The 13,108-nt window shown below is 39.1% G+C and overlaps 1 long non-coding RNA gene across 1 annotated transcript in view; it reads right to left on the bottom strand.

The window, feature by feature from the left end:
- LOC125617715 overlaps positions 1-13,108 on the bottom strand; it is a 50,775-nt gene that overhangs the window by 15,829 nt on the left and 21,838 nt on the right. Inside the window, exons 3-4 of the long non-coding RNA XR_007348805.1 lie at positions 12,308-12,510; positions 4,557-4,618 (exon numbers count right to left, since the gene is read on the bottom strand). This is a non-coding gene — a long non-coding RNA (uncharacterized LOC125617715). The remainder of the gene's footprint in view (positions 1-4,556; positions 4,619-12,307; positions 12,511-13,108) is intronic.

Here is a 13,108-nt window from a genome sequence, read left to right as displayed (position 1 = left end):
GAAGCAGCATTCTCACTACTGGAGTCCCAGGTCACGGAGCCACCCAGAATGCTGCCTCCCTCCGGCCGCCATCTTGGATCCACCTAAAGACATTCCATAATCCCAGAGACTCAGGATGCTCAGGCAAGAAGATGGCCTCTCTTTAATTCTTGAAATTGAGAAGCGTTTGTTTGATGTACATAGATGCTCCAGTGTTTGGGCATAAATATTTACAATTGTTATGTCTTGTTGATGTATAATTCCTTTAAGAAGTATGAAATATCCTTCTCGGTCCCTTCTGATTAGCTTCAAGTCTACTGTATCTGATATGAGGATAGAAACTGCTGCTTGTTTACAAGATGCACACGAGTGATATGTTTTTCCCCATCCTTTCACTTTCAATCTGTGGAAGTCTTTGCCTATGAGGTGACTCTCTTGTAGACAGTATATTGTTGGGGTTTTTTAAAAAAAAAAAATCCAATCTGCCAGTCTATATTTTTTAGCTGATGAGTTTAGGCCATTTACATTCAAAGTTTTATTGAGATATGATTTGTATTCCTAGTCATTTTGGTTTACTTCTGGTTTTTAACTTGAATAAGTTTCTTCTTTGATTGACTTTTCTTTAGTGTAGTTCCTTCCTTTGGTGGTTTTCCTTTTCACTTTTTCTTATATTTTCCCATGTCTGCCACTCCTCTTTTATGATCCCAGCATTCAGTCCTTGTTAAAAGCAAATAATAAAACAAGCCTTTTTCAAAAGATGTCATATTAGCATCATGAGGAAATTCCTAGTTCTGTTCTCTCATTTTGCAAATGAACTCTGAATGCCAATTGTAACTGGATCCTACTTACTCTGACCTATTGGAGTAAAGGTGCTAGAAGCCAGGTCTCTCTGCTCTTGGATGAGGACTCTGAGTTTGACTTCCCACTGAGCCTTTGTTGAGAGGTAAGATGAACAGACTTAATACCCCTGAAACTGAGCTTTGCTGAAGCTTTCCATATGCAAGTCCATCATGGTGTCTCGTTATATTGGACCCTAAAAGTCAATGGGAACATGTAACCAACTATCACTGCAGTTAAAGATTTAGGATTCCTCCGTTAGATCTCTTTAACACACTCAACTGGCATCCCTTAATGATAGGAAGAAACATCAGTGCTAGCCTTTAAGCTGGAGAGTAAGGGACAGACTAAATAACTGCAGGATATAGTTCAATAACAACAGCTAACACTTCCATAAGTGAAGTGAAACACATTATGTTTCAATTATCTCATTTAATTTTCTCCACAGCCCTGTGCAGCAGGGTCCTATTCTTCATCTCCCAAGAAGGCAGCAACAGCTTAGGGAGGCATAGAAACCTGCCCACAATCCTAGGAGAAGAGAGCAGTAGAACTAGCCTTTGGTTCCAGGCAGCAGGACTGCCAACCACTCCCTCTACTGCCTCAAAGCATGGCAAGATGGTTAAGGCTCCAAGCCTTGGCATCTGCCTGACTGCATCCAAAACTCAACTTTACTACCCACGAACCAAGCAAATTTGGCATATTTCTCAACCCTGGTAAACTCCCCATCTGTAAAAGGGGATGATAAATACCCTTCCTTCACCAGAGTGTCATGAGAATTAAATGAGATCACATAGCAAAGTACTTGGTGTCTGCTAAACAATGGAAAAATATTGACTGTGCAGGAGTGTTCCTGACCACTAGGATGCTAACAAATCCAAGAGCAGCAGGAACACCACAAAAGCACATCTATACATTGCTGGTTGCCCAATCTGTTCACTAGGTGGGAGTCGTCTTCTCACAGTAGCAAACACCCGACTGAATGGAAAATGATCTGCTATAGAAGTCAAACTCCCATGTGTACTGCTGGAAGAATGGAGAGTGTCAGGGATTCAGTGTAGCTCTGAGATTCAAGGAAAATGTTATTGGTTGTGATGCAGATTTGTCATCTAGAAGGAACACTCAGGTGAACCCCAAGCACAAAGAACTGTTGGGCCCTGAGCAAAAAAATCATTTTTTCTGACTTAGAGTCTCTGCAGGGGGAAAAATGATAAGCCAGATCTAGAGAGGAGGCCTCTGAGCCCTCCCAGCACTGAGAAGAACTCAGGAGGAGTCTTTAGGCCAATCACTACAATTTTCTGATCTGTCTGTTGCTGATTGCCCTGGTAGTTTGAATTTGTATCATTAATGCTCCCCAAGATACATTGTCATCTTAGAATTCAGAGAGAAGAAATCATACATGTGCATTCTAACAATACAATCATGGAAGCAATTTATTCTGAACATTACTTTGGAGTGAGGCCTTTATGCAACCAGAGATTTAATAAATACATGGATATGAGACCGCATTTTTCACTTAGGTTCATCAAACACAGAGAGATTTCCCATTATGGAGAAAGAGTTTGGAATCAGGCTGGGGTTTTCCTTTCAGAGATTAAAAAGACAGATGGCAAGGTGCTGTACTGAGGGAAAAAAGGCCTTTATAATCAAAGAATTAGAATTTATTCCTCAATCTGCCATTTAGGTGCAGCCTCTATGCACAGGGTCAATTCATATGCTACCAAAAAATTCCATTATTTCAATTTCCTGTGGACCATCAAGCCAACATTACCAGTTCCATGAGTCTCAGGAAAGACACACTTCAGGAAATTAAAATATCTAGTTCAATGATATCTAATTCCACTGCACAGATGTACACATATGGATATAGATACAGTCCATAAATGGCACTTCCATCACAGTGATGAGAGCTCCTATTGATCTAACCCTTGAGGTTTATAAGCACTACTACATTCAACTATCTCAACAGCCTTAGGAGGTGTGTCAGCCAGATGTTGGCTGGTCACTTGTCCTCCTGTGTTGCTCTGAATACAAAACTGGCTCGTTTACAGCTTTCCACAATATATCCAATCACATCAAATAGTCTATAGCTTTATGTATGCCCTCATTTGAGAATCCCGGGATCTTGGCAAAGAATTACAACCTGCAATGATCATTTATAAAATCGGGGTGGTAGGTTTGCCTTCCTCCTGGATTATTAGAATGTTCTAAGGATTTATTTTAACAATAAACAGAAGTAATATGAGACTCTATGAAAAATGTGGCTTATCATTTGAAGACCATCATTTCCACTTTTTAAAAAAACAAACATATTAATAAGCAAAAATTACTGGGAATGAGCAGCATTTTTCAATTTCAATTATCAGTTTATTGAGTACCAACTGTATACCAGGCTGTAGGGGAATTAGGGAAAGAATGGACCCTGGCCACAAGAGGCTCAAAGCCAGGGTGGGAAATATCATAAATAAGCCCAAAATATTCAGAAAATTAAATAGTAAAACAAGTTTGACACAAGATGGGAGACATGAATACTGAAAGATCATCTACAGAGCTACACAATCATAAGCAGAGACATGTATGCTGCTACAAAAACCAGTAAGTGCAGCCTTGGAGGTAGATGCAATTGGGATGAGGACGAGGGAAGATGGGAGGCAGGCTGACCTGGGCAGACAGGGGGTCAAGCAAACAGGTCCTTTGGCTCAGAGACCAGAAAAATGGGAAAACTTGGAAACCCTGACAAAATCAAAGAAAAATAAACCAAGATTCATCATAAACCCTCCTCCCAGCTCTTCTACTCAAGAATTCCAAATCTCATTTAAATTTCCTTACAGGTATCAGGCATATTATCAAAGGGTGTCCTGCTCATGTTCTCCCACCCAGGGTCCCCTCTGCTCAGGTGTGCTCTTGTTCAGAGGTGACAAGGACACTAGAGGCTTTATCTGACTTCAGCTAACAAATCAAGCCTTCACACCTGAATGGTGCTAGAATGAATTAAATGTGATAAAGAGCTTTGAAGAACAACTGCATCACATGATCACAATCGTTCATCAGAAAATAGATCTTGAGCACATAGTTGGTGCCAAGCTCCCATAATAACACTAAGCACCTTAATATGCTAATATGTCTGTCAGATGCTGTAATGAGAAGTAAAAAGAATTGTGGCTTCTTCATGCACAGTCAACTCTTCTCAAAAAAAAAATGATATTCAAGGTGCTTATGATGAACTGAATTGCATTCCCCTAGAAAGATATGTTGATGTCCCATCTCCCAGTACCTCAAAGTGTGAAGTAATTTGGAAATAGGTTCTATATAATGGTAAACAAGTTAAAATGAGATAGTTAGTGTGAACTCAATAGGATTGATGTCCTTATAAATAAGAACTTTGGTCATAGAGACAAACAGAAAGAAAATGACAGAAGACACTAAAGAAGATGGACAGGTGACTGAAAGGATGTCTCTACAAGCCAAGGAACTCCTGAAGTCACCAGCAACCAAGAGGATCCCTGAAGTAGATCCTTCCCTGGTACTAAATGGAGAGAACACCCTGCCCATACCATGATTTTGGACTTCTGACCTCCAGAATTGAGATAACAAATTTCAGTCGTTGGAGGCCACCTAGTTTGCAATATTTTGTCATATCAGACCCAGGAAACTAAGACAGCACTTTATTGGAATCCCTTCTGAAATCATTCAAGAGTGAGTAAAAGAGTGTGAGCCAATTATATCAGTCAGTCTTTACTCACCGGGTTGAATTCCATGCTTGTTACAACTGTAAGGAAAGTTTCCTTATTTTTGCCTCATATTACTGTTAAGAGAAAAAGAAACAAAAAAAATCAAAACTCTGAGTTCTTCTGTAAGTCATTATACTCTGAAGATATTTAGTATCAAGCTGATTACTGAATAAAGAGATCTGGTTCCCATCCCATATAATCCACCAGAATTCAGTTGTACCCACTTCACGGGCTTTCTCTTCCCTTTTCTCGAATTTCTCCCCTTCAACCATCTTTGACTACACTCCAGTTTCTAGCAATGCTACTGAAGCTTCAGCTATTTTACTTTGATTATATAATTTTCCAGAAAACTTAGAAGTTGATGAGCTTAACAATGGATTCATTTTTCCTCTGAAGAATGGTATTATTTTCCATCTCTAAGAAAGTGAGCTTGGTAATATTTCCTCTCTGATTTATAAAGAAGCATTAGCCAGCTTGCATGAATTTTTTTTTTAATCCTGTTTGCCATTCTGGTTCTCACCAGAGTGAAATGTTTTCTCCATGTAACCAGAAATAGTATGGAAAAATCTTTTCCTTTCACACAATATTTGAGCATAACCAGTAAAAGCCTTTGATTATGGAGAAAGTCTTATGAGAACTAGTCTTTCTCTCAGCAAAAATGCTAATACATTCAGATTTATGATATTCTAGGAGCTGCAGCTTTCCTGTTTAGTTAATTATATCAAATGCTTTTTTAAATTTTGCATGTAGCATCTCCCTTGGGCATCCCCTGCCATTTTCCCTGTTCATCACCAAATTTAGATCTAATAATGTTTTGTACCTTACTGCTATTTTATAGAAATACTACTAGCAAATTACTACAGTACTATACAAGTTGACTCCTAAGACTGCTCATCAACATAGGAGAACTGATGAGATAAATTAGCTTAAATAATTGGGCATTATAAAAAATAAATTATGAAATCCAAAAACACTGTCAAATAAATCATGCCTTTTTCACATCTAATAAAGAAAGTTGACATTGAATAATGCTTAATAGAGAGTCTATAAACTCTTAAGACACTCAATTTGAAGAAACTGAGATGGGAATTATTGGACCAATTATAGGATTGAGTTTTATATTATAGGATTTAGACTAATTTTCCTCTGAGTTCATGGCCAAATGACCTCACCTCTCTTCACTTTCCTTACCAGTCTATAAAAGCAATTATCTACCTAATAGGATTCTTTAAATGATCCAATAATATAATGTGTGCCAAAAAAAAAATAATGCTGTTGATTTCTCAGGCTTCACAAGAACCAAAATGTTTGTTCACACACAAGTCAAACTTGTGATACAAATCATTTACTATGAAAAGTTATACATGCAAATATATAGGACATGACCAGGCATATGAATACATTTGCATGTAACTGTAGCATCTTAAACCCATCTTCCCACCAAGGCAGAAATAGTACCCGTGGAAGCCTTCCCTTCTGTGGGCATCCAGCTATGGTGTGAAGATCTCCAGCAGTGGGAAACCCACCCCCTCACAGAGAGACCTCCTCCATGTTGGAACAGCTCTGCCACAAGAAAGTTGTTTTTGCTGTCCTCCTTTTGATTCCTCATGTTCTAAAGCTGTTCTATAGTGCTATATTATAAAACAGGCCTGGTGTCTCTTCCACATAAAAGCTCTGTGGCTAGATAAAGAGCAATACCCCACCACCACCACAAACACACACACACACACACACACACACACACACACAAATACTGTTATGGTTTGGATATGAGTTGTCCCTAAAGAATTTCTGTATTAATGTAGGAATATTCAGAGGTGAAATGATTAAATTTTCAGAGTTGTGACCAAATTGTTCCATCCTACTTTGAATGACTAACTGGGTGGGAACTGAAGGTGGGTGGAGATGGGTCACTAGATGTGCCCTAGAAGGGTTCATCTTCCCTGTGGCCCCTTCCCCTTCCCCTCTCTGCTTCCTGACCACCATGAGCAGAGCAGAGCTCCTCTGCCAGGCCCTTCTGCCCTGATGTTCTCCTTCATCTTGGATCCAGATAGATAGATTGGCAGACCATAGACTGAACCTTTGAAACTTTAAGCCCAAATAAACTTTTTTCGAACTAATTTGTTCTTTTGAGGTATTTTGGTCACAGTGACAGAAATCACTACCGAGAAGTATAGTCATGACTGTGATTAACCTGACCATGTGGTTCAGAAGTCTTTGTAATTGGTTTTTTTAAGAGAGTTTGGCAAAGTTTACAGAGGCAGAATAGAGAGTTTAATGGGCAATTCTGGTGGGAACTCAAACCAGAATGCTGATAGGAATGTGGACAGTAAAGACTGTGCTTGTTGGTTTCAGTGGGAAATGAGGACTCTGTTGGGAATTGCACTAGAGGTCATTCATGCTATATTCTGAAAAAAAAAACTTGTCTATATTTGCCCACATTCTGAAACTTTAAGGCAGAATTTGAAGGTAATGGACTAATTAATCTGATAGTGGAGATTTCAAGTTAGCACAGCATTTAGGAGGTAGCATGGATATTGCTCTCAAATTTTAACTAAGTGTACTGTGAGAAATAATAGCAAAAAGAAGAACTGAAGAAATTTAGAAACTTATAGTTTGGCCAGAAAAGTGCATTTAAAATTAGGACCAAGGAAGGTATAGTTGTTGAAGACATTACCACCAGTAAAGAGAAGGTAAGCACTTTCACAAAGACAATAAGTAAGATGTCTTGAAGGCATCTCAGAATTGGCAAGACCTCACCTGTTGCAGGCTTAAAGGCATAAAGGTAAAAATCCCTTTAAGAAGAGATCATGAGGGCACCCTGCTTGTTCTGTGGGACTCGGAAATTGTTTCACTGTGCTCAGCTGCACAGTGAATTCTAAGGCTGCTGCAATCATGGTTCAAGGAGGCCCATTCACTGCTAGACCTGGCAGCAGACCTTGGTGTCATTCATGTGATGCTGGTTCTGCAGGAATGAAGAATGCTGGAATTAAGGGGTTTTCAACCCTAGGGCTGCAAATACCCCAACATAGTGTTTAATGATTCGAAAGAAAGAACTTAAATACTCAATGGAGAGGTTTGGATATTTTATTACTCACACACTCCTCAGTGGCAGCAGGTTGGGAAACAATGGAGAGTCACCCACCACCATGAGCAGGGGTAACATATAGGAAAAGTTGCATGACCACCACACAGGTTATTCTGTTTTGATTCTCATCTAAAGATCAGAGATAAGGGAAGAGGCCAGCTTGTCTTCTCCTTTTCCTTCATTAACACATTCTTTAGAGTTTCTATCTTACTGCAAGTTTTCCTAGGCATTGATGAGACAGCCAGGCTTAGGGAGAAGCCATAAGCACTATAACCAGCAAGTCCAAAGAGATGAGGCTTCCCAAGCCCCTTGGAGATCACATCTTGCCACCACGTGTCCTGGATGCTCTACGTGGAGTTACAGAACTTTTTACCCAGCTGGGTTTTGGTCTCATACCTTCTTTCTATGCCCCTATTTCTTCTTTTTGAAATGGGAATGTTTATTTTGTGCCATTGAATATTGGATATATGGAACTTTATTTTGATTTTTACAGGGGCTCACAACCAAGAGTTTGCCTTGGGTCTCAGATGACATTTTGGACTGAAACTTTGGGGCAATGCTTAAAGTATTAAGATATTAAGGACTCTAGGGAATGGAAAAAATGTAATTTGCATTGTGTAGTGGGCATGAGCTTTTTGTGACCAGGAGAAGTATGTTATGGTTTAGATAGGAGGCGTCCTCCAGAGGTTCCTGTGTTAATGCAGAAATATTCAAAGGTGGAATAATTACATTATGAGAACTCTAATGGAATCAGTCCATCCTAGTTCAGATGGATTCACTGGATGGTAACTTCTTAAAGGGATTTTTTTACTTTTACACCTTTAAGCCTGAAATAGGTGTGGTCTTGCCGATTTCTGAGATGCCCTCAAGACATGGTAGGATGCAGCTGGAGGAAGTGGATCACTGAGGGTCACCTTCCCTATAGCCCTTTTCTTTCTTCTTCCCTACCTCCTCTCCTGACCACCATGAGCAGAGCTATGTTCCTCCACCATGCCATGATGTTCTCCCTTACTTTGGGCCCGGAGCAGTGGAGTTAGCTGATCATAAGCTGAACTTCTGAAACTGTGAGCCCAAATAAACATTTTCTCCTCTAAGTTGTTCTTTGGGTCACAGCAATTAAAATGCTGACTAATGCACACATATTTGCACAATAAGTAGCTGGTATCATTGGATGTGTGATGTAGCAAACCTGATGTGAAAAGTTTATTTACTTACATTGCTCACAAACCAAAGAACCAAGACTCAGAGAGAGTGGGTAACTCTTTCAAGGTCACAAAGTTAATGATAGAAGAGCCAAGATTCAAACACAAGTCTTCTAGACTCCATGCTTTTAACTACTTCACTTTACTTCTAAATATTGTCTTCTTTAAGCCCAATTTGTTAAGTACTTCTTCATATGGAACACTTCCCAGAACTTTCTTCAATCCTTCTTCATTTACAAGATTCTACAAATACTTTTGTTAGATATGATAACCTCAAAGTGAACCACAGACAGTGACAACCCCACACATCAAAAATTTCAGACAACCTTACTAGACCTCCCTGGGAAATTTTCTCCCCATCTTCCACCCTCCCAAAAGATAATTTTATACTTTTTTTCTTTCTAAAACTCCCCTACACCTCCTCCACCGTCCTATTCCCATCTGATGGCCATGTCTCACACCCCTCTGAGAAAATGAATACAAACTAACTGGAACTCCCTAACAGCCCAATCAGGAAATATAAGAAACCAACCCAAAGTGTCTGCATCCTCTCCCAACCCATCTCTGCACCATCCCTATGGCTGTGTTCCTGCCTTCTTCTTGTTGCCCTCTTGACATTTAACCTTTTTCCCTTGTATTATTGTTCTTCCTCAGTCTATTGATTCTGTCCCATTAAGACACAAGCAAATGCGAGTATTTCCCACTTTAAAAAGAGATGGGAGGAGGGAGGGAGGAAAGAAAGAAGGGAGGAATGAATGAATAAATAGGAAGAGAGGGGAGGGAGGGCAGAGTTTAAACCCTCCGCTGACTGCCAACAGTTTGAAAGGCTTACCATCATGTCCTCCTTTCCCATCTCTCCAACCCACGCCAATAGACTTCAGTCCACAGCATTTTCCATCTCTAAGAAAATGAGCTCTGTAGTGTTTCCTCTTGGGTTTAGTAACTTACATTAAACATGGCCCATAGTACATTTTGCTCTAGTCACATGGGTCTTCCTTGTATATTCCTAAAACTTGTCAGGTTTGTAGCCACATTACAACTTCATCTCCTGATCCAGATCTCAACCCAAATATCATTGTCTCTTTTAAAAAGGTCACCTTACCCAATCAACAAATGGGCCAAGGACCTGAACAGGCACTTCTCAGAGGAGGACATACAATCAATCAACAAGTACATGAAAAAATGCTCACCATCTCTAGCAGTCAGAGAAATGCAAATCAAAACCACCCTAAGATACCATCTCACTCCAGTTAGATTGGCAGCCATTATGAAGTCAAACAACAACAAGTGCTGGCGAGGATGTGGGGAAAGGGGTACACTTGTACATTGCTGGTGGGACTACAAATTGGTGTGGCCAATTTGGAAAGCAGTTTGGAGATTTCTTGGAAAGCTTGGAATGGAACCACCATTTGACCCAGCTATTCCCCTTCTCGGTCTATTCCCTCAAGACCTAAAAAGAGCATACTACAGGGACACTGCTACATGGATGTTCATAGCAGCACAATTCACAATAGCAAGACTGTGGAACCAACCTAGATGCCCTTCAATAGACGAATGGATTAAAAAAAATGTGGCATTTATACACAATGGAGTATTACTCTGCATTAAAAATGACAAAATCATGGAATTTGCAGGGAAATGGATGGCATTAGAGCAGATTAGGCTAAGTGAAGCCAGCCAATCCCTAAAAAACAAATGCCAAATGTCTTCTTTGATATAAGGAGAGTAACTAAGAACAGAGTAGGGACGAAGAGCATGAGAAGAAGATTAACATTAAACAGGGATGAGAGGTGGGAGGGAAAGGGAGAGAGAAGGGAAATTGCATGGAAATGGAAGGAGACCCTCAGGGTTATACAAAAGTACATACAAGAGGAAGTGAGGGGAAAGGGAAAAATAATACAAGGGGGACAAATGAATGTCAGTAGAGGGGGCAGAGAGAGAAGAGGGGAGGGGAGGGGAGGGGGGATAGTAGAGGATAAGAAAGGCAGCAGAATACAACAGACACTAGTATGGCAATATGTAAATCAGTGGATGTATAACCGATGTGATTCTGCAATCTGTATATGGGGGTAAAAATGGGAGTTCTTAACCCACTTGAATCAAAGTGTGAAATATGATATGTCAAGAACTATGTAATGTTTTGAACAACCAACAATAAAAATTTTAAAAATAAATAAATAAATAAATAAATAAAAAGGTCACCTTCCCCTTCCTGACCCAGGCACGCTATCTCACAACTTCTCTATCTCCTCTCCATCACAGAAATTATTACTCTCTGAAAGGATCCTATTTGTCTCCTCATTCTCATTTCTATATACACTTGAGAATGAGAATAAGAATCTTACTTGTCTGTTTTCTACTCTGTCATCAGTGCCTAGAACAACACCTGGCATACAGTGTACCATCAATCAATATTCATTGAACAAGTGAACAAAATCAGCACATAAATCAACAGCACTTTATAATGCAATGGTTTTCCTATAACCATTGTTTTAGATTTAGCAAATTCATCTCTAAAGCATCATTCATTTCATTAAATTGAATGTAACAACATAATATAAACTTATTAAGCATCTATTTATTATGTGCAAGGCACTGTGGTAAATGTAAATGACACAGTCACCGTTCCTGCCTCTTGTTAGAAACAGATAAGAAAAAGAAGTGTCCAGAAATAGCAGGATGATCTTGAAAGTTTACCTCATAGCATCATAATTTTTTGAGTGCTTTCAGGCAATGGGTGGTATTGTAAGAAGGTGCGTTCCTGGGTCTTTCTCAGTGTCACCAGTGGTCTGTCCCACCCTTAGACTCCACAGCACCCTGAAAGTTCACGGTCCTCTATGTAATATTTCCAGGTTCTAAGTTCTCCTCCTAAAGATGTACAGACCTAGCTCTATATTTAAGTAGATCCAGAAGAATCTTCTCACTAAGGAGCACTGAGTTAAGATAAACACACTCAGGCACACTCAAAGACAAAACTAAGGAGGAAGATTTCTGAAGCCTTTTGAAGAGTTAAAACCACTGCATTAATATAAGATGTTGTTGTTTAAAAAGTAAAGCAGTTTATGGGAAACAATTATTGAATGGCTCCAGTATCAGTGATTAGGGATAAGTGAATCCAAAGAAACGAAGCATATTTAATGTAATTACACATCCGTTTCTTGTGATGTACGACCATGTGAAGCATTACTAATTCCCAAACAGATACCTGCAGGGAGGACTATGGAAAACAGCTGTTTGGTCCACAAGAAATGAACCAAGTGAATTCAAAGTACTGAGGGCATTCAACTGCTGAATTCCCAGAGTCAGACCCTGTCCACTAAGCCCAGGATTTATAAAGAATTAAAGAGGATTCTATCAGAAGGTACATTTGTTTCAAACATAAATCACCCTGCCAACTCATTTGTTATTGTAATAACCTTTCTCAGCATTTCTATTATTGGAGAGGACTTCTTTTCAAATAAAAAATGACGTACCTGATTACTTGCATGGGACTTGGCGTCATACTCATTTTGGCTTCTTGTTTGAGGCAGTGAGAGGGCCAAGCAGAGGCCTTTACATCCTTGCATGCATATCGATTACAGTTAATGGAGTTCATAGGTTTATTATGCGTGGGGGAGTTAAAAAACAAGCTGTAATGATGGAAGCTGTACCGATTCCACTGGTATATCCGAGAAAGCTGCAAAATTTCAAGCACTAAAAATAGTTAAAACTATCTCAGAAACTGTTTACATTCAGCAAGGATAATTATATGAGCCTATAACTCTTTCCCATCATATTAGAATACTTTAATAACCTATATTTTATTTATATCTAGTTGCTAAGTTTATTAGTGCTTATTATAGGATATGTTCTTAATTTTATGTTTTACAAAACAATTTGAATAATCAGAATTACTTTTGTGAATCTTTTTCCACTTGCAATAAGATGGTTGAATTATAAAAAGCCATTTTCTAAACATGCTAACAGGTGCAGGAAAGATTGACAGAGCAATACGAGGAAGCATTCTTAATGTAGGCTTTCCAAGATTTTAAATGGAATTTCTTTAATGAGTGCATATCATTTTTAACGGGCCTGGTTTACTACTCAGGGGATGCTGAACATAGGATATAACAGTACATTTTATTTAACAATAACCATAATCGGAGTTATGTGATGCCTAGATGTGTATATAAAATGAAAATCAACTAGAATCAGAGATTAGTTGTCAAAAAATTTTTAAAGAAACACTGGCAGAAAATGCAATCCATTAGAAAATAACAATTTTAGATGATTGA

This window comes from Marmota marmota, unplaced genomic scaffold (assembly GCF_001458135.2).
Source record: "Marmota marmota marmota unplaced genomic scaffold, marMar, whole genome shotgun sequence".
Taxonomy (NCBI): domain Eukaryota; kingdom Metazoa; phylum Chordata; class Mammalia; order Rodentia; family Sciuridae; genus Marmota; species Marmota marmota.
The sequence above is the reverse complement of the archived record's forward strand: the minus strand, read 5'-3'. Positions and strand labels throughout refer to the sequence as shown.